Consider the following 23,723-nt stretch of genomic DNA (forward strand, 5'->3'; position numbering starts at 1 on the left):
TCTCGGTAGGATCGAGAGAGAAGAAGAGGTGAAAAACGAAGGGGGAATTTATTGAAAGGGGGCAAGGTATACCCCTCTTGACCCCCTAGGAATGTTGTTGGGGTTATTAAAGGGTCCCGTGGGGAAAATAAAAAAAAAATGATTTTTCACGGTAGAAGCGCTTCACGGGCCGCGAACTGGGCCGCAAACTGGGCCGCAAACTGGTAGCGAAACGGGAATTCGCCATTTTGTGCTTCGTTTTAATTAAATTACTAGGTATAAGGGGGTGCGGGAGACGTATCCTAATCCCCTATGTTTCATGAGGGTGGCTGAGGAGGCTCATATATGTTGATACATCTTTTCCAGCGGCTGTGCGTGAGCTTTTTATTTTTTTTGCTGCGTGACGTCTGTTAACGTTCGATTCGATGGAAATCAGGAAATGTGGACCGCCAATTTGTCACTGCGATAAAATATTTTGTTATAAATGAATCCTTATTGATAAACATTGTCTGCGCCATCTTGCCTTTTTTCCAATGCCACAATTTTGTCGTGCACGGCAGCCATTTTAGATGCCAGGCTGGTCCCAGGCTATCACCTACCCCTGCGGATGTAGTTTATGGCCCCAGCTAAAGAGAATCCAGACATGCCAACCCTCCCGATTCAGGCGTGAAACTACTGATTTCAGTGCTAGTCTCCCGCCTCCCGATTTCTGCAAGCAAAAACCCGGGGGCATATTACGAACAACTAGCGATAATTTTTGTCTCTAACTTGTTTAGAGACAAAAATTTTCGCCGCACATCGGCGATTTTTATCGCAGATAAACCTTGCTATTATCGCAGAAAAGTCAGCGATATTCATGTATTATCGAGCAAATGCTCTTAGCCGTGTTATCCACCTCCCATTGGATAACATGGCTAAGAACTGCTCAGGGCAGGTGTTAGCTTTTGGAGATATTCGCGTTTAGCGCGAATATCTCCAAAAGTTGGTAATAGGAGATAGCGATGTTAGGGACTGTTTCCAGTCGCTAACATCTTGGCACGCCCACTTTGCATGTCATTAGTGATAAGTATCACTGACATGCAAAGCGGGGCACAAGATGGTCGCTATCTCCTTTTAGCTGTCACTAACTGGTGTTAGCGACAGCTTGGTAATAGGGAGATAATTTTATCTCCGCTTTCATGGCTTTTAAAGCCAAAAAAGCGGAGATAAACCCCCTTGATAATATGCCCCACGATTCCTCGGGGGTTTCAGCTGACAGGGCTTGGTATTGTGTTACGTGGTAATTTTTCCAGGAAACGTCAGAGGGTCGATGCAGGTGTTCTAGAAGAGGTGATAAACCATTTAAGCCTCATGAACAAGCGCATGGTCTTTTAAAGATTTGTGAAGTACTCGGGGCGGCGGTGTGTGTGTGCCCTCTTTCAGGAGCGGGCGGGGGGGCACTGCCAGCAACTTGCCAGGTCAGGTAGTGTTCAACACGTGCATCACCCTTTCTCTGCCTGCTATTGCGCTCCATGCTTCGGAAAGGTAAGAAAAAGAACGTGCATTTGAGTTTGAAATGTCCGATCCTGTAGCAGTACACTTGCAAAGCCCACACATGACAATAACCCGATTCAAGGCCCCATTCACCCGTTTTTAAAAAAATTTATAACACTCCAACAAAGTAACATTATAAAACTTTATTAACTTTTAAATATAATGAACGGAACAAAAACTGTAAAAACATTTAAACATTTTTCACCCAAAAAAGCAACAATGGTCAGAAGCTGTCTTTTGTGCGAATAGTCCCAAGGCAGCACAACGTGCAGAGTTCTGGACGGCACCCAGGTGATGTCGCCTGGGTGCCGCACTGGTTTTGGGATCCTACAATGCTGCTCCGAAAATTGGCGTGGGGCGTCCCGGGTGGTGCGGGGGGAGGCCTCGTCAGTAGCGGTCTGTTGTGCGAATAGTCCCAAGGCAGCAGAACGCGCTGAGATGTTGATGGCACCCAGGTGATGTCCAGTAAACTGCCGCACTGGTTTTGGTATCCTACAATGCTGCTCCGAAAATTGGCGTGGGGCGGCCCGGGGGGGGGGGGCCTGGGGGAGGCGGCGTGAACGGGCCTCCCCAGGTGGCGGCCATCCAGCTGAGTTGCGCCCGCTCTTGCGGCTACAGCGTCTCGCTCACCATGTTGTTGAGTTGCTCCCACTCTTGCAGTGCAGCGATAGGCGGCTGCCACATGACTCTTAAAATGGCGGACGGCTCTTCGGTTTTGGGCCTGGTCCACTGAAATGGCCCTGGGACACCTTGGAACTCGGACGCTTGCCTGCTAGGGCTTGGGCTCCATTCTCGAAAAGCGTCCCCTCAGCCATGAAGATTCTACAAAAGTCTTGGGGGCCCCCGACTCCCGCAGGCTTCCGGTGGGGAGCGGCTGCCATGATTGCTCGCGGAATGACCACGACGGAGCCACGAGATGGTGGTGCTCTCATGCTGACGCCAGCTTCAGTCTGAATGATCCAGAAACAAGGTGGGGCTTTCATCGTTTGGGAAAAAAAAATGTTCTAAACCAATGAAAAGTGTTATTTTAAGGTCATATGACCAAGCCTTCCATCTTTAGGAAACCAAAAGTAAAATGAACCAATGAAAAGTTTTATAAACAAGTCACATGACCTGTTATGCGGCATAGGGCTACAAAAAGCGTAGAAAATCCGTTGGCACGTGAGGCGGCGTCAGTAGCGGACCGATGTGCGAATAGGCCGAAGGCAGCACAACGCGTCGAGATCCGGATGGCACCGAGGTGGTGTCCAGCAAATTGCCGCACTGGTGTGGCCATCCTACAATGCTGCGCCGAAAGACGGCGTGTCCAGCTGAGTTGCGGTCACTCTTGCGGTACAGTGAATCGAACGCGCCGAGATCCGGATGGCACCGAGGTGGTGTCCAGCAAGTTGCCGCACTGGTGTGGCCATCCTACAATGCTGCGCCGAAAGACGGCGTGTCCAGCTGAGTTCCGGTCAGTTTTGCGGTACAGTGACTCGAACGCGCCGAGATCCGGATGGCACCGAGGTTGTGTCCAGCAAGTTGCCGCACTGGTGTGGCCATCCTACAATGCTGTGCCGAAAGTCGGCGTGGGGTGCCCCGTTGGCTTATGAGGTGATGTCAGTAGTGGACCGATGTGTGAATAGGTCGGAACCAGCACAAGGCGCCAAGATCCGAATGGCAAGTCCTGGATGTTGAGTGCCTCAGTTGAGAGTTCTGAGCAGTGCTTGTAAGACTGTCTGAAGCTTATTTGCACCTGCTGCAGCTTCACTATTGCCCTGGTGTGGCCAAAGGTCACACATGACATAGGCGGCCGGCTCCCGAGGTCCGGCGGAACTTTTTTCCTTTTCCTTTCTGTTTCTTTTCCTACAATCCGTTTCATCTGAAGACACGACCAGGTCCCTAAATGTTTGCAGGGGGACGCTATTGATTGAATGAAAATGGCGGCTTGACACAAAGCTGACTCAAGCGTTGCTGTTGATGCTATACAGACAAAAATTGTTTTTCAGTTTGTACATTCTTCAGGATTTTTTTTTCCATCCAAGGCTGATTGAGAGTTTGTAGAAAAATGGCTTCAGATTTTCCACATACTACTCTTCAACATTCTTCCTAAATGTAACAATGTGAAACTCACTAGGAGAACGGCTGTTTCTGTTTCCTTTCAAAATGCTGCCAACAATATTTTCTGAATGGAAGACACCATCTTGTAGCATACAGGGCCGAAAGGGGTTCTGGTCTGGCCGATGGTTGGTGGAGACATTTTGACTATATCTTGGACCTGCCCGGGCTCGCCCAAAATGGCGCCGGTATAAATGGGACTCGTAACTCCTTGCCCGCAAATGTCTATCTAGAAAATTTTATTGTAAGTGGCCCTGTCTTATTTTAATTACAAAATGTACGTCCACCGATTCCGCAACTGTTAGACACCTTAGTTCTTCCAACCTAATGGCCCGCTCGTTACGTTCATCTACAGTGTAAATGTCTCCTCATCATATACGATTTCAGTTTGCTCCGTGACCGGCCCACGTGGTTATAGGCCCGTATTTGTATACTGACATTTTCACAATAAAGGTTTTTAAAACAAAACACGGTAGTAGTATTTACATTGGTAAAGTTTTTACTTTTAGTCACTGTTTTCGAATCAGTAAAAGGCAAGTGAAATAAAGCAGTCCAATTACATGACGGATAAAAGGTATAATATGTAGGAACGCAGTAAAGATAAATGGTCAAGGGCAGTTTTTTTTTTTTATTTCTGCAACATAAAGTGATCGATAAGAATCTGATAATCAGGCGTATCGGCGACTAAGACAGCAGGCCGAGTCTCTTTTACTCAACGGCTCCGTCATGGAACGAAGAAACGCCCTTTTTCTCGAAAAAGGAATATATTTTACTTGCAGGACAGTTGTAAATTTTCCGGGAAAGTACATTAGCCTGGAATATTATAACATATGTTTAAAAAAAAATAATGTTCGAAAACAATAAAAAGCGTAATTTTTAGGTCATATGACCAAGCTTTTCATCATTAAAATAACAAAAGTAAAATGAACCAATGAAAAGTTTTATTAACAAGTCACATGACCTGTTATGCTTACGTTACGCGCTGCGCGCCGCGCCTCGGATCACTTCCGGGTGCGCTAACGCGGCGTGTCATATAACGCATTACGCGACAACGTAGGTCAAGAATATAGTCAAAATGTCTCCACCAACCAGCGTTCGGAACACAACCCCTTTCAGCAGTCCAAAAAGTTCGGTTAAATGACAACAGAGGGGACAGGCAACAAGAACCATCAGTCAAAGAGGGGAGGGCAAGTTCTTCTCTTCCGGGTCATGTTGGGGCGCTACCGAAACTGATCGAATTGGTAGTCTACAGTGTTTCTGGATGTTTCAGACTAAAGCTGGCATCAGCATGAGAGCACTACCATCTCGTAGCTCCGTCGTGGCCATTTCACGAGCAGACATGGCAGCCGCTCCCCACCAAAAGCCTGCGGGAGTCGGGGGCCCCCAAGACTTTTGTAGAATCTTCACGGCTGAGGGGACGTTTTTGAGAATGGGACCCAAGCCCTATCAGGGAAGCGTCCGAGTTCCAAGGAGTCCCAGGGCCATTTTAGTGGACCAGGCCCAAATCCGAAGAGCCGGCCGCCATTTTGAGAGTCCTGTGGCAGCCGCCTATCGCTGCACCGCAAGAGCGGGAGCAACTCAACTACATGGTGAGCGAGACGCTGTAGTCGCAAGAGCGGGCGGTAAACAGCTGAATGGCGGAAGAGGCACAGTGTAGCAAAAGCGGGCGGAATGGCAACTGAAACGGTAAAGGGGCGCCCCACTACAGAGTGTCTTCAGGTCAAACGGATTGTGGGACAAGGTCCAGAATAGAAGAGTCATCAAAAGGCAAAAAGTTCCGCCGGACCCCGAGAGCCGGCCGCCTATGTCGGGGGCGATCTCAGGCTACACCGGTGCTATAAGACTTGGGGAGGGGGTCGGAGCCAAGTGTCTTCTCCGAGTCCATGGCCATCACACCGCCCCTCGGGGGCCTCCGTCAAGCTGTTTAGGAAGGTTTCATATGACATTGTTTTCTAATGCAGTCAGGTCCACAAACGACACTCACTTACTTTGAGAATAGTGAAGATGCAGTAGGTGGAAATAAGCTTCAGACAGTGTTACAAGCGCTGCTCAGAACTCTGAACTATGGCACCCAACATCCAGAACTTATGCCATTTGAGAATGGCAGTGACATTGAAGCAACTCAGGGACCAAAACCATTAACGTACTTTCACGTATGAAAATCTTACTTGGGGAGGGGGCAGGAGCGAAGCGCCCCCTCCCAGTCCGCGCCACCACACCGTATGTTGTAAATCTGAAGCCATCGTTCTACAAAGTCAACCAACCTTGGATTGAAAAATCTAGAAAAATGTACAAACTGAAAACCAGTTTTGGTCTGCATAGCATCAGTAGCAACGCTTGCTATCAGAGTGCATGAGTTTCATGCTCGATCGATTGAGCTAGCCGGATCGGGCAATAAAAAGTATAAAATAGTTATGTAAATAGTTATTTAATAAAATGTTTTACCCTGTTTCTTTGCTGGTGTGTTGTCTATATTTTTAATATTTGCATAGGGTTTGTCATTATTTTGGGCGGGGTGGGTGACGGAGTCGAGCTGTCTTGCAGCCCTCATGGTGTGGAGCTAAGTTCATCTCACTATTTTCGTATTTCTCATGAAGGGTTGTTCCTAATATTTCTATTTTAGCGAGGTCAAAAAGAGATCCAATTAGTGGCCTACTGATTTTGCTCGATTACTTTTATTTTTTTACACGATTTTTCACTATCTGCAAAGACTAAACAGAGTATTGCGACTTTGTGCTTGTTTGTAAATAGATAATGAACCAAAGAGAATCAATTGTAAAACAGTAAATGCTTGGATAACAATCAATCAAATGGAGAGACAAGCAGGTACGACGGATTACAACAGGGGTAAAGGTCTGCGTTAACTACCGTTCACTATCTGCAAAGAGAGAGTACTACTAAGAGAAAAGAGGGGAGGGGGGGGTGCAGCGTTCAAAGCACATCAGCGTGCATAAATACGAAAATGTTTTTATCTATCACGTACTTGACATTTTAAAGCTTTTCATATTTGCTATTAAAAAACCATTGAAATTCACTGAAAAAACCATAGGTTATAGTCGATATATAGTTAGGAATTTGCATTTACAAAACCTTGAAAATTCAATGAAAAAACCATTGGTTTTAGGCCATATATAGTTAGGGATTTGCATTTACAAAACCTTATTTTACTCGCATAAAACCATTGAAATTCCATATATAGTTAGATGCGCTAACTATATATCGCGCACCCGCAATCCACTGCTGATGATGTCACATATTACATCATTCATGACATGGTCAGTGACATCACTGATGACATCACTGATGACATCTCAAATGACATCACTGATGACATCTCAAATGACATCACTGATGACATCACTGATGACAACTCAAATGACATCACTGACAACATCACAGATGACATCATTCATGTGTTAATACGATGAACCTCTACAGACTCTGATATATCCTTAGATACACTCAGTGAAAACAGACACTCACAGACTGTCACTCATCCATGGAGTTACTCATACACCTAGACAGTCATGCAAAGAATCAAACACACCTCCAATTCCTCAACTATACAGTTATACACACCTTACTTATTGAAACATATTCTAATACATATTTACTCTCTTATACAATCCTTGATACATGTTCACAATGATCCATACAGCCACTCACACTTTCACTGGCTGTTATGCACAGTTATTTATATATGTTAACTCTCACATGTACTGTGTTTTACATATGTACTTACTTTGACATGTAGCACTGAGATATCCATTCACTCACCAATACACTCATGCACACAGTCAACCACCCATATAGCTGTTTCCACATGCACTCTTGAACTCATACACCTAGTGAATCAACTGCTTACACATCTATGCACAGAGTCACACACCTCCCAGCCACCCACACACATACTCAGTCTCCCATACAAATACTTGAGCAACCAATCAATAACCCATATAGTTATTTATATAGCTACTGATCAACACATGCAGCAGTTTACAGAACAACAGATATAATGATACACAAATTAATACAGTTTAATCACTAACCCATGCACTCAGTGAGACACATTTATTCACTCCCTCATACAGTCAGTCATGCACCTACTAAATCCTTCATCCAGACATTTATACATCCACTCATTCTTCAATATGTAAGACATATTTTAACTTTACAGAAACTTCCAGTCACTGGATGTTGTCATCAGTGATGTCATTTGAGTTGTCATCAGTGATGTCATCAGTGATGTCACTGACCATGTCATGAATGATGTAATATGTGACATCATCAGCAGTGGATTGCGGGTGCGCGATATATAGTTAGCGCATCTAACTATATATGGAATTTCAATGGTTTTATGCGAGTAAAATAAGGTTTTGTAAATGCAAATCCCTAACTATATATGGCCTAAAACCAATGGTTTTTTCATTGAATTTTCAAGGTTTTGTAAATGCAAATTCCTAACTATATATCGACTATAACCTATGGTTTTTTCAGTGAATATATATATATATATATCTATCTATATATATATATATATATAAATATATATATATACGAAAAAAGATTCCTCCCCAGCTTCGCTCTGCGCTCGCAGACACCGCCTCCACGCCAGCAGAAATGAGGACCGGACCATCAGAGTCAGCAAAAGGTGTTTTTTATTATCCTTCAACAGAACCAGCGACACGTTTCGAGCAAAAAGCCCTTGTTTATTTACTGAAAAAACATAGGTTTCATGGGTGTTATAGTTAGCTGGACATTTCACTCATACAAAACCATAGAAATTCCTCCGTTATATTTAGTTCTAATAGCTATAACTCACGCATTTGCAATGCACTGCTGATGATGTCACATATTACATCATTCATGACAAGGTCAGTGACATCACTGATTACATCACCGATGACATCTCAAATGACATCACTTATGATATCACTGATGCCATCGTCCAGTGAATGTGGTTTTGTTTGAAATTTAAATATCTATTCTATATAAATACCAATATGTATTGAAGATTGAGTGGATATATAACTGTCTGGATGGAGGATTTAGTAGCTGTCTGACTGTCTGTTTAAGTGAGTAATTAAAAGTGTCTCACTAAATACATTGGTTAGTAACTAAACTATGTTAATATGTGCATCACTGTCTCTGTTGTTGCATAACCTGCTGCATCAGTTGGTCACTAACTACATGAGAATCTATATTAGTTATTGATTAGTTGGCTGAGTATTTGCATGGGAGACTGAGTGTATCTGTGTTTGGGTGGGGGGTGTAACTCTATTCATAGATGGGTGAGTGGTTTATTGACTAGGTGTATGGGTTTAATAGTGTTTATGGAACCAGTTTTTTGGGTGTCTGAGTGTATTTACTTGTGTGTTGGTAAGCGAATATATGTCTCAGTGGTACATCTCCAACAAAGTAGAAAAATAAAAGGCATTGTATATGACAGTTGGTGTATATAAATAAGTATACATAAGAGTGAGTGATTGGGAGAGTAACTGTATGATTGAGAGTATATTTGTAATAGTGATTTTTTAACATAGTAACTATGAGTTACTATGTGCATGAATAAATGAGGTGTTGTGTGTATAACTGTGTAGGTGAGTAAATGTAAGTGTGATTGATTCTTTTCATGAGTGAGTAGGATCACTGCATAACCCTCTAGGATGACTGCTGATGTGTCAATGTCTATATAGTTGTACGAGTGCATTTGATAGTTTTCTATTGATCAGTGACTGCATGTATAAGTGATTCTGTGGGTTAATGGGCAGTTGCATGTATCGACTTAGGAATCAGTGAGTGCGTATGTAGTAACTGGTATGTGTGTGTCAATGGTTTCAAATATGGTACTCTGTATTTTGCAGTGAGTGATCAAAGGTTATACTAGTGTGTGATGAGGTGTATCAGATTGCCACATGGATGATGTCATCAGTGATGTAATTTTAGATGTCATCAGTGATGTCACTGACCATGTCATGAATGATGTAATATGAGACATCATCAGCAGTGCATTGCAGGCGCGCGAGTTATGATTAGCAGAACTAACCATAACGGAGGGATTTCTATGGTTTTGTACGAGTGAAATGTCCAGCTCACTATAACACCCATGAAACCTATGGTTTTTTCAGTGAATTTCTAAGGTTTTTTAAATGCTAAATTGTAACTATAACGTCTCTGAATCCTATGGTTTTTTCAGTGAATTTCAAAGGTTTATTAAATGCTTTTTTTAAAGTCTATTAGTAGTTGTTCCTATATCTTTGGTACTGAATTTCTGGAGTTTTTTAACTGGTTGTCTGTAAATATATTATGTATTAAACAATATCATATACTTTTCTGAAATTTGCAATTTTTTTTAAAAAAATTAAAAAGTAAAATATAGTATAATTATTATTGTTTATTTTAATACATTTTTATTATTTACTTTTTAAAAAAAAAACATTTTTGGGAGGCACGCACCGATTCCGAGCTCATTCGGAAGGGCACCGAATTTTGTTCGGCATTAGCGGATCCGATTCGGAGGCCGAATTTCCATCCGAGTTGTACATGGGTCCGCACGTCAGAGTACGAAGCGAACAAGTGCAAAATCTCCGTCTGAATCGTTTCCGGGTCCAAACTGCTTCGTATGTCTCGGTCACAAGCAAACCGTGGTGCTCGATTCGGACAGCCGGATCAAGTCGGAGCGTCTAACTCGCAATAGCTCTCGGAGTTGGAATACGGGGGTCCGCCTCGGATCCCCTCTTACCCGTAGCCTTATGACTCAGAAACAGGGAGAGACCCATGGGTGTCCCCAACAAAGGCATTCACTGTGCATATGGCACCGGCGCGCACCCACAGTAGGGGGCGCACTTGTCCGCGACATACCCATTTAGTTAATGGGAGCCCATGTACGCGACGTACGACCTGGCTCCTATTGGCTTCCATGGGAGTCCAGATCAGTCGGAAAACACCCCAGATCCTTCTGGGCCGGAGTGCTTTCCAACCCAGATCGGAATTGGCCCCTCATTCATGACACATGCGCATTATGGTACGCAGTGCTTTCATGGTGGTGGGCCCCGCATGAAGTCATATACGTGCTGGGTGCGCGACTCCCGCAAATATTTTTATATTGTAAAATGATATGCATGTGTGTTTAATGTACATATCAGGGCGAGACTAAGGTATTCATAAAAATACAATATTTCTACTTGTACTAAACTTATATTATTTTTAAATATATTTTCGTGAAGTTGCGACAGGTCCGCTCTTTGTGAGTGCACGGTGCGCGAATCCTATGTGACCTCAAAAAAAAATTTGATTAGTTTATAACATTTCCCACTGTAACTATTGAAGGACCCCATGTGTGAGTAAAGTACCCAGGCAAATTTTTTTGAAACCAACTAGCACATGAAAATTGGCTTAGGCCACACAGAGAAATGATAATACACTACTGTTTGTACATATTAGAATACAAATTTAATACTTGTTACAATAACATGATATTCAATAAAATCGATACATGATTATACACAAAAGATAAAAAAGTTTTTTGTAGCATTATAGCATATGCATAACTTCAATCATTTAAATAGTTCATAAATATAAAAACTGTTGGATGGTTTCCTGTCTCCTGTCTACGCGTTTCGACACTTTTACGTGCCTTCCTCAGGACTGTACCATCGTGCTATTTTAAGGATAGAACCAAGTAGATATATAGGGTCGAAAACAGAATAAATGCCCAGATGCCGTGAAGATTAGTATGAATGTCAATGAAGGCCAGATCCGACTTCTAAGGAAGCTCAGATTGACTAGGTTTCAAACTCTATATGTATATTTAGTGGTCACCTAGACTTGCCAACATCCAGTGGGCTGCTTCATTAGCGGCACGGGATTGTTATAATCAGGCCAAAATGTTTTAGATCACGCGTTTAAGAGGATATTCTTAGTTTTCATTGTTTTTAGGTGCCATATTAGATACGTTTCAGATACGAATTTAAGACACACGTGGTCACACATCTAATTCATCTTCCGTGATGCACGCCCTGCTGCAATAGATTTCAATGGCAATTCCCAGCGTTTATGCGGCGTTTAAGGTCTGTGTTCGTGTTATCTAAAGCGGACCGGCTAAAACGGCGTTCCGGCGGTATCTGATATTTCGGCAAAAGCAGCGCTTGCATGGTTGTGGGCCCCGCATGAAGTCATATACGTGCTGGGTGCGCGACTCCCGCGAATATTTTTATATTGTAAAATTATATGCATGTGTGTTTAATGTACATATTAGGGCGAGACTATCTAAGGTATTCATAAAAATACAATATTTCTACTTGTACTAAACTTATATTATTTTTAAATATATTTTCGTGAAGTTGCGACAGGTCTGCTCTTTGTGAGCGCACGGTGCATGAATCCTATGTGACCTCAAAAAAATGTTTTGATTAGTTTATAACATTTCCCACTGTAACTATTGAAGGACCCCACCCATTTTAATAATTTTTCTTGGACGATCTTCAGAGAAGCATCTTTTCTCCAACTTGAACATCTTTGTTTTTTTGGTGTTTTTTTCAACTCTGAAGAAAAATTGCATCTGGAGAAGAGCAGCAGGTGCAACTACTTTCAGAAGAAGAAATGTTGGAGGAAGACCCACCCAAAAAAAGACCAGAATGTGAAGTCTGAAAGTTCTTCACTTTTCCTTCCGGACAAAATGAGCTGAATGCGACAAAGGTGACATGCTTGCTGTGCAGCACAGTGCTGTCACGAGGCACTGAGAAGAAACACTCCTGTGGAACAGCGAGTATGTATAAGCATTTGAGCACCATACACCCAAAGAATCTTGCTCGGGAGGAAATGAGGAGAGCTGCGGAAAATCCAATACCAGCAGTAGCTAGCACCTCAGGAGTGTCACAACCAACACCTCCTATGGACATAAGGGCAGAATTTGCATTTTTACAACAGCACTGTGTTAAGTTCATAAAAATAATATGCTATGGTGAGCAGTCTGTGGATGCAGTTTGTGCTGCCCAACTCAACCACCATTTTTTTTTGTTCTTTTTGGAAAGATAACTAATTCCAAAAGTTTCCTGTTTAATTTGTTCCCTTTTTTCAGCTTTTGAAAAAACACCCCAAAACATACAAAATTGTAAAAAAGGAAGAAAGTAAGAAGTTTTTATTAGAACTACCCTATCTGGGTAAAAAAAATAAACTGTGATTGCATGATAATGTGTGAACGTTTGGTTGAATATATGTGTAGAGCATGATTGACTAAAAGAATGCATTAGTAGTGTATTGTGAATTTATAGGGGCAGATCTATGAGAAAGTGCTGCAGCGTGACACTGCAAGCCCCTTAGCTGCAACGCGCTGCAGCATTTCCGAAGCACAGGGATATGACATATTTACATGACCATGTCGCAACTCTGTGCTTCTCTCTGCATTGCCGCAAAAACTGCAGCCATGCACTGACGCAGGCACCCTTGCATAGTGCAAGGGGTGAGCAGTCAAAATATCAACATTTTTATATCGATATACCATAATAGCGAATGTAAAATTTTGATGGTACAAAATATCGATGTTTTGATTATGGATGTCAAAAAATTCGATATTGGTATGTGTACTAAAATATCGAAGTACAATATATCGAATTTCATAATATCGTAGTATGAAAATATCGATAAAGTGTAGCATTGTGTGATTTTTGGTATATTTTGTATATACGTGTTTTAACATGTTTTTTGGAATGTATTAAATTATGTTTTTTACATATCTCTATATATTTTTTAATTTCATATATAATTTTAGGAGTGGGATGCTGTGTTTATAGGGGCTAAGGGTGGGGAGTGTTTTAAAATATGTATTTTAAATCAAATAATCTTAAATTGTAAAAAGAATTTGTAAATATAGTTCTAAAAATAAATGTATATTTTATTTTAAATTTGAAAATAATTTTAGGAGTGGGCTGTTGGGTTTATAGGGGATAAGGGTGGGGAGTGTTTTAAATGTATATATTTTAAATTAAATATTCTTAAACTTTTTAAAAACATTTAGAAGATATTTCTAAAACAATGAATTGATATTTAAATTTACATTTGAAAAATAATTTTAGGAGTGGGATGTTGGGTTTATAGGGGATAAGGGTGGGGAGTGTTTTAAAAATATATATTTCAAATAAAATTTTAGTACAAACCTTTTTACATTTAGAATATATTTCTAAAAAAATAAATGTATATTAAAATTTGAAAAAAAAATTTAGGAGCGGGATATTGGGTTTATAGAGGATAATGGTGGGGAGTGTTTTAAAAATATGTGTTTTAAACTAAGAAAATGTTTTAATTTTTAAAAATGTAGAATACATTTCTAAGAAAATAAATTTATATTTATATTTAAATTTGAAAAATAATTTTAGGAGTGGGATGTTGGGTTTATAGAGGATAAGGGTGCATAGTATTTTTTAAATATATGTTTTAAATTACATTTTATTATAATTTTCTAGAAATTTAGAATATTATAAAAATAAATGTATATTAAAATTTAAATTTGAAAAATAATTTTAGGAGTGGGATGTTGATTTTATAGGGGATAAGGGTGGGAAGTGTTTTAAAAAATATATATTTTAATTTACATTTGATTAACATTATTTAAACATTTACAATACTTTTAAAAATATATATATATTTACATTTAAATTTGAAAAATAATTTTAGGAGCAGGATGTTGGGTTTATAGGGGGTAAGGGTGGGGAGTTTTTCAAAAATCTATATTTCATATTAATTATTAGTCATATTTTTTTTACATTTATAATGTATTTAAATAAAAAAATCATATTGAAATAAAATTGTGTTTTTTAGTTTATAGTAGATAAGGGTGGGGAGTTATTAAATAAATTGAAACATTTTGATTTTTTATAAATAAATCATTGTTTTTTTAATTTAAACTTTGGAATGTATTTTTAGGAATGGGTTTTTGGGTTTATAGGGGACAATGTTGGGGAGTGATTATAAAAAAATATATTTTGGGGGATGTAATTGATAATCTTTAGTGATCAGTACATACTTTATTACAATGTATATTGGAGTGGGAATAGTAAATTATTTATGTTTAGTGTCCAGCACCTGCCCCAAATTTAATATTGACTGGTGTGGGAATAGTAAATTATTTATGTTAGTGTCCAGCACCTACCCCAACTTAATATAGACTGGAGTGGGAATCGTAAAATATTTATGTTTAGTGTCCAGCACCTACCCCAATTTAATATAGACTGGAGTGGGAATAGTAAATTAATTATGTTAAGTGTCCAGCACCTACCTCAATATAGGGCCTGATTCTGATGCAGGTTGGAAAGCTTCCAGACCAAATCAGTTTGGAGATGGTTTCTGACCCACTCGGATTCGGCCTACAGAGTACGATGCATCCGAATGCTTCCAGATATGATTCGGTTGGACTCCCAATGGCTTCAATGGGAGCATATTTTCCTAACCGCATCATAATTGGGCCCTGGGCATGGAATACACGTTCCTGATCCGATTTGGAAGGAGCAAATGACATTAGGAGGCCTTCCTAACCGCATCAGAATCAGGCCCTAGGTGGGAATGCTTTCCTAACAGCATCAGAATCAGGCCCTTAATATAGACTGGAGTGGGAATAGTACATTATTTATGTTTAGTGCCCAGCACCTACCCCAATTTAATATAGACTGGAGTGGGAATAGTAAGGTATTTATGTTTAGTGTCCAGTGCCTACCCCAATTTAATATAGACAGAAGTGGGAATAGTAAGGTATTTATGTTTAGTGTCCAGCACCTACCCCAATTTATTAAAGACTGGAGTGGGAATTGTACATTATTTATGTCAATGTCCAGCACCTACCCCAACTTAATACAGACTGGAGTGGGAATAGTAAATTATTCATGTCAGTGTCCAGCACCTACCCCAATTTAATATAGACTGGAGTGGGAATAGTACATTATTCATGTCAGTGTCCAGCTCCTACCCCAATTTAATATAGACTGGAGTCGGAATAGTACATTATTTATGTTTAGTGTCCCGCACCTGCCCCAATTTAATATAGACTGGAGTGGGAATTGTAAATTAATTATGTTTAGTGTCCAACACCTACCCCAATTTAATATAAATTGGAGTGGGAATAGTAAATTATTTATGTTTAGTGTCCGGCACCTACCCCAATTTAATATAGACTGGAGTGGGAACACACCCACAAAAACCTGTCTCACAGATCCAACCTTCACTCACTCCCATTTACCCTGAACATAGCCAGCAATATTACCATGGGAGCATGAGCACAGGCGGCCTGCACTACTACTCCCACCATGCCCACTGTTCCACACCCCAGCAGGATGGAGCACTCCCTCCAACCCACAAGCATGTGGCAGACATTGCAGTGTTCCCCTTCACCTAACAGGTAGGTAGCCATCTTGTCTGGGAGGGTGTTTGGGGGTGGGAGGCCTGTACTACTACCCCCTCCATGCCCCCTGTCCCACACCCCAGCAGGATGGAGCACACCCTCCCACTCACAAGCATGCGGCAGCCATTGCAGTGTTCACCTCCACCTAACAGATAGGTAGCCATCTTGTCTGGGAGGCCTGTTTGGTGGTGGGAGGCCTGTAACACTACTCCCAGCATGCTCCCTGGCCCACACTGCAGCAGGATGGAGCACTCCCTCCCACCCAGAAGCATGTGGCAGCCATTGCAGTGTTCCCCCGTCTAACCGGTAGGTAGCCATCTTGCCTGGGAGTGTGTTTGGGGGTGTGAGGCCTGCACTACTACTCCCAACATGTCCCCTGTCCCACATCCCAGCCGGATGGAGCACTCCCTCCCACCCAGAAGCATGTGGCAGCCATTGCAGTGTTCACCTGCTCCTAACAGATAGGTAGCCATCTTGCCTGGGAGGCCTGTTTGGTGGTGGGAGGCCTATAACACTACTCCCAGCATACTCCCGGGCCCACACCCCAGCAGGATAGAGCACTCCGCTACCCACAAGCAGTTGGAAGCTATTGCATTGTTCACCAAACAAACTAAATGGTAAGTAGCCATCTTGCCTGGGAGAGGGTTTGGGGGTGGGAGGCCTGTACTACTACTCCCACCATGCCCCCTGTCCCACACCCCAGTAGGATGGAGCACACCCTCCCACCCTCAAGCATGTGGCAGCCATTGCAGTGTTCCCCTTCAACTAACAGGTAGGTAACCATCTTGCCTGGGAGGGTATTGGGGGTGGGAGACCTGCACTCCAACTCCAACCAGGCATCCCTCCCACCCTCAAGCAGTTGGAAGCCATTGCATTGTTCACCTTCACCTAACAGGTAGGTAGCACGTACGTGCACCCATATATTTGTCACTAATGACAGCATGGCATATGGCAACACCAGCCCTCTCACTGCACAAATATGCACACCGACCCTGCATGAAACTCACAGTGTGCACACAGATAAGCAAAGGGAACTGTCACAGATAACAAAGAGAGACACACCAGTGTACATGCACAAGGAAGATTGGGCACAACCATGCACAGCAGACACTGATGAGTGCATTGCCATGCTGCACAAGCAGCAAAGACCATTACAATATCTAGGCAGCTTGTGTCGGCACACAAATCTAAATCTGTACAAGACAGGAAAAGGTCATGCAGTACAACAAAATGGCTAGTCCACTGGCAGATGTGACGTCTGCCAGGTCAGACAAATTAACAAGGTGACAACAATGAAAAGATGTTATGCCTGTCCCTACATGGCACCCGGTCCCTGTGAACATGACTCCAGTACGATTTGCATGGTATGCATTGATACCTCACAACATGTACAAGTAATGTATGTTCCTCTGCACATGTTAGGAGGCACAGTAGTGCACATAGAAAACGATGTGAAGATCTGTCAATTGTGTAGTGTACAGACAGTGGATAACACACAGCTAACAGAATGCTTGCAGAGTGCAAAACAATGACCATTCCCCATCTAATCCACAGGTGACCAAGAACTTACTACTGTGGACAACACCAACGACCAGCAGAGCCAGTCTCCCCCTCGGTACATGGACTCTCGAATGTAGACTCCCAAGATTTTCAAGACGATGAGCTCGCTGCCGACCCACCTGGTGTGCCAGGGAGCAACAGGACCCAGGACCCCATCATCCCCACCACCACATCTGCTGCAACACCAACTGCACAGCAGACCCCTGCTGTTACTGCCTGTGCGTCCACCACCACCACCACCAGTGCTACCTGCAACACCCTCCCTGTCCCAGGGAATGTCCACCCCACACCAACAACTGAGGATGGCAGGGAGAGTGTGCGGGAACCCACAGTGGTAAGGCAACAGGACCGTGGCAGCAGGGCAGGTAGGAGGGCCAGGGTCACCTTCAGATACCAGGAGGCTGGGACCCCATCCCTGGAATACATCACCAGAGTCCTTGGGGCATACAAACAGGCCCAGGGACAAACTGTCCGGTCGGACGATCTTTTACGCGAGCTCATCCTGCTGATGAGGTCCATCAACACACGCATTGGACAAATTGTGGACCTTATGAGCCAGCAAGTGGTGTTACTGAGGGACAGGCCTGTGTCCCAACAAACACCTCCAGCCCCCTCTGTTTTGCTGCAGGATGACAGTTCACCATCCTCCCCTGCGGCCACAAAGAGGGGGGAGTCCTCAGACGCTGCTGGAACCACAGCAGGGCCCTCCCCATCCAAGTGACCAAGGGGCCGTCCGAAGAAGAGCCTAGGAGTCTCTGGAGGCAAAGCACCAGCCAAACGTATCATGGAGCCAGCCCAAATGGCAACTCTCTTCCCCACTGCATTGACTGTTTGGACTGTCCTTCTCCACACTGCCTTGTGAATGGCACCTGTTTGTTGGACTGGGTCAACACATCAAAGTTGTATCTACTATAACATCTCATTAACCATGACTGTCAACTCACTGCTCCATCACCACCTCCATATAAATCTCCCACCCCCTCACATGTCAACTTTGCAAATAAAATACCTGAGGCAGGACTGGGAGAGGGTCGGCACTGCACACCAGTCACACGGGCTCCTATTCTCAGCAGGCTACAGAGGATGAGCTACCGCCCGTGGGCACTCACCGGAGGGTGAGGATCGGATTGGAGCAGGATGGGACCCATGGCAGGACCGAGAGAGGCTCGGCACGCCAGTCCCACAGGCTCCCATTCTGCACTCCGCCCTTGATGGTGGGACGTGGAGTTGGAGGGAAGCGGGGGGAACAAGGTGGGAGAGAGGAAGCTGGCTGGGGGTCCTGTGATCGGCCAGGGACAGACCCAACAGTGCGAGGATTGATACCTGGGCAGGAGGGAACACGAGGGTGGAGAACTCTCCCCCCAAGTCAAGTCAAGTCAAGTCAAGTCAAGTCAAGAGATTTGTATAGCGCGCTACATACCCATAGGGTCTCAAGGCGCTTGAAGAAGGGTGGGGAAATACTTATCGAATATCCAAGTTTTAAGTTGCTTTCTGAATGCTAGGTGGTTCTGAGTAAGGCGAAGGTGAGTGGGAAGTGAGTTCCAGGTTTTAGCTGCCAGGTAGGAGAAGGATCTTCCTCCCATGGTGGTTTTGTTGATGCGAGGTACAGTGGCAAGGGCTTGGTTGGAGGATCGTAGCTGGCGGGAGGGGGTGTAGAAGGACAGTCGTGTGTTGAGGCATTCGGGTCCAAGTTCGTAAAGTGCTTTGTGTGCGTGGGTTAGGAGGCGGAAAGTAATCCTCTTATTTACGGGGAGCCAGTGGAGGTTTTTCAGGTGACCAGAGATGTGTTCTTTACGCGGGATGTCTAGTATGAGCCTGGCTGAAGCGTTCTGGATGCGTTGGAGTTTTTTCTGGAGTTTTGCGGTGGTACCGGCGTATAGGGTGTTTCCGTAGTCCAGGCGGCTCGTGACCAGTGCGTGGGTGACCGTTTTTCTAGTTTCGGTGGGGATCCAGCGAAATGTTTTTTTGAGCATGCGAAGAATGTTGAAGCAAGATGATGAAACGGCGTTGACTTGTCTGGTCATCGAGAGTGAGGAGTCCAGGATGACGCCCAGGTTCCGTGCGTGGTCCGTCGGGATGGGTGCTTTTCCAAGGGCCTCTGGCCACCAAGAGTCATCCCAGGCGGAGGGGGAGGTGCCTAAGATGAGGACTTCTGTTTTGTCTGAGTTCAGTTTCAGACGGCTGTGCTTCATCCACTCGGCTACTTCTTTCATTCCTTCGTGTAAGTTGGTTTTGGCGGTGTTAGGGTCTTTGGTGAGTGAGAGGATCAGTTGAGTGTCATCAGCGTAGGAGATGATGTTGAGGTTGTGGTGGCGAGCGATGGCCGCAAGGGGGCTCATGTATACGTTGAAGAGGGTGGGGCTGAATGACGATCCTTGTGGCACGCCGCAGATGACTTCAGTGGCCTCTGACTTGAATGGTGGGAGGCGGACTCTCTGGGTTCTTCCGGTGAGGAACGAGGTGATCCATTCCAGTGCTTTTCCTGGGATTCCGACGTTTCTGAGGCGCTGTAAAAGGGTGCTATGACAGACTGTGTCGAAGTCAGCGGAGAGGTCGAGGAGGATGAGGGCGACTGTGTCTCCATTGTCCAGTAGAGTTCGAATGTCGTCTGTTGCTGCGATGAGGGCAGTTTCAGTGCTGTGTTTGGCTCGGAAACCGGACTGTGAGGAGTCGAGGGATTTGTTGTTTTCGAGGAAGGCGGCGAGCTGGTTGTTGACAGCTTTCTCGATGACTTTGGCCGGGAATGGAAGAAGCGAGATGGGGCGGTAGTTTTTGAGTTCGGTGGGGTCAGCTGTGGGCTTTTTCAGAAGGGCGCTGAGTTCTGCGTGTTTCCAGCTTTCCGGGAAGGTGGCGGAGTTGAGGGAGCAGTTGATGACATCTCAGAGGTGTGGTGCTATGATGGAGTCTGCTTTGTTGAAGATGTGGTGAGGGCATGGGTCAGTTGGGGATCCTGAGTGGATGGAGTTCATCAGGCGGATGGTATCCTCAGTGGAGATTGGGTTCCAGTCATTAAGGATGTTCAAGGGGGGTGAAGGTCCTGCAGACGGTTGGGTGGGTTGGTCTCCGGCTCGGTTGTCGAAGCTGTTGTGGATGTCTGCGATTTTGTTGTGGAAGAATGAAGCTAGGGAGTCGCAGAGGGCTTGAGAGGGGGTGATGTCATTGGAGTTGGCTGATGGGTTGGTAAATTCTTTGACGATGTTGAATAATTCCTTGCTGTTGTGGGCGTTGTTATCTAGTCGGTCTTTGAATGCGGCTTTCTTTGCAGATCGGATTAGTTGGTGGTGTATGCGGGTGGCGTTTTTGAAGGCGTCCCTGGTGCTGGTGTTTGAGTCTTTTTTCCAGGCCTTCTCGAGGGAGCGACAGAGTTTCTTGGATTTCTTAAGATCATCGTTGAACCAGGAGGCGTTTTTGCTGCCTAGTTTGATTTGACGTTTTTTCAACGGTGCTAGGATGTCGGCGCTGTTGGATAGCCATTGGGTGAAGTTAATGGCTGCTTGGTCGGGGTTTGAGGAGTGGGCGGGGGGGTTTAGAAGAAGCGATGAGGAGATCTGGTCGATGGTGATTTTGTTCCAGTTTCTTCGCAGAGTGGGTTGAGGATGGTTGTGGATTGACCCCGCCACACATTTAATAGAAAGTGAAAGAAGCCTTGCGAACAACAACACCTGAAACAAAAGCAGGACTGCATGAAAGTGATCTCCAGCTAGGGCAAATAATCTGCCATATTGGAACGGTGTCGAGGCCAATAAGTTTAGGTAATTTGGTCCACCCAATGAACTATCTGGGGCCAATCATTAGGGATCCTTGACTTATTTTATAAGACACTATGGGCATCATTAGGATGCTCAGGGTAAAAGGGACCGCCCGCCATAAGGGCGGGGGTCCCGTGGGGGCAATTAGGATGCGCCCGCCACAGTGGAGGGTGCATTCTGCATTCCTGGCATTGTGGCTGGCAGTGCACTCAGCACCACCCACCACAATGCCAGGAAGTCATGTTGTGCACTTCCATGCACAACATGCCAGGCAGCGCGCGGTGCCTACTAAGTTGTACATGATACTGCTGGGGGAGTACGTGCCCCCCCAATCCCCTACATCTTAGGGGCCCGCAACGGGCCCCCAAACACAAACATCGCATGCCTTTCTGTGGTGGCGTTGCAGCCACGGAAAGGCTCCCTCCCACCTGCATCCTGATATGGATGGCGGTGTCTAGCAGATACCGCCACCATATCCACCTTTTCGCCTGGTCAACTCGATGACCTGGTGGAAAAGCGGCAGACGGTCTTCCCGTCCGCCATGGTCCCCCCACCATACTAATTTGGCTGGGGAAATGGGTGGCTGGCAGGCTAGGAGGTAGGGCAGATCGCCACCGCTATGAGGGCAGTGGCGATCCACCCTACATCCTAATGGGCCCCTTAGGGACCAGTCATTATTGGGGTAAGAAGGTCAGTTGGGAATTGAATAAATAATAATTATAAAATATGCCAGGAGACCTAAAAAAAGCAGAAAGGGACTCCTACAATATAATTGGAATGGTAAACAATCCTAAGATCTAGAGACTACACCACCTACAGAGTCTTGGAGATAAACAGACTCGATTTGCCTAACCTTAAGATGATTGCCAAGCTACACTCCCCTTCCTATCCTACCACCCTCGCCAGCTCTACCAGCCCATCTCTGGACTCTAGACTTTTTGTCCCTTCCTGACTCTCATCTTTATCCGGCAAAGTCCGAAATGTATGACTGATTCCCGGTGGAGCTGCCCCGACAGCTATAGGGGAGACAGGCTCTGGCACACCACTATGACCGTCACCTACCCAGGCGGACCTCGGACTTATGTATCGTTTCTTTCTCCACTGCTAACCCTTGGTCCCTTCCTGATTCTCATTTTTATCCGGCGGATGATTAAAAACAATGGAGGGTTTCAAAGGCGATGTGGTTCAAGTTTATAACTCGTTTTTGATTGTTCATTTAAGATCCTCGGGATATTCTTATGAGGTGACAATCGTGTGTATAGAAACGGATATCCTTCCTGGTTCTAATCTCTATGGACGGTATGTGTTTCTTCGTCGTCTTTGTGCACCCGGGTAGTAAACACTCGTAGCTTATTTTTCTATACGGCACGTATTCCCTGGTGCTTCTTGGGCGTCAGTCCGATCACCATTAAAATTCGAGCTGTATTTAAACATTGAGGAAATCGGGAAATCGTGAAATTTCAAATAACGATCCCCAGACAGAAAAATAATTCATACACCTCACCATAGATGCGATTGCATGGGTGATAAACAGACACTGATACTGAAGAAAACTATAGATATTGTCCTGAGGAAGGAGGCTATAATCATACACGCTTCCGAAACGCGTCGACGCAATTTTAAAGTGTTAAATTTGGTGTTGTCAACAATCATATTGGTTATAAGGAAAGAAAATCCTTCCCAGTGTTGTCAAAAAGGGTCTGAATTGACAAGATTAAGTCAAATACGAATGTCTTTTCCCATGATTTCTCCAGGTCCACATTAGGTGGTTTTTTATTTGCATATTGAATGTGTTTTTAATTAGTATTGCATAGAAATTCATATATGTTTTTTTATTCGAAATAAAATGTATTTTTTATATAGATATTGTTTTGTTCCTTTCTAGTGAGTGTTCCCCGAGCTCAATGCTGACAGTTGAATGAGTGATGTGAACTGAGTGACGCAGGTTTCTGAATTCCGTTTGGTTTTGAGATTATTGGATCTCCCACAGGGAAAACCTTTTTCTTTACTTAACAGAATAAACAAATACTGACTTGACAAATGAGTGACACACCAGGTCACATGGGTAGACGTTTGAGCGACACAGAGGGCACAGATCTCAATTTAAAATACACAAGTGCCTCAAACATCACATAGGTCAATGTGAATGCACATAGTTTCATGGCCACATTTCACATGTGCACGACTGGGAGCGTGGCATCCTGCCAATGTGCGACAAATAAACATCAATGTCTCATACGCATCTGCTGTACCTGTCACTCCTCAATGCATCATTCAAACTTGGCACACCTCCACAACACAATGACCACAGTTGGCGGTGAACTGACAATTGCGTGTATGAGCAGACAGAATAGCACAAGTAAGTAACTACATCATATAGTCAGACAAGCCTTGCCCAGGTCATCACTGCCCCAAAA

The sequence above is a fragment of the Lissotriton vulgaris genome, chromosome 3_1, assembly GCF_964263255.1.
Source record: "Lissotriton vulgaris chromosome 3_1, aLisVul1.2, whole genome shotgun sequence".
Lineage (NCBI taxonomy): Eukaryota > Metazoa > Chordata > Amphibia > Caudata > Salamandridae > Lissotriton > Lissotriton vulgaris.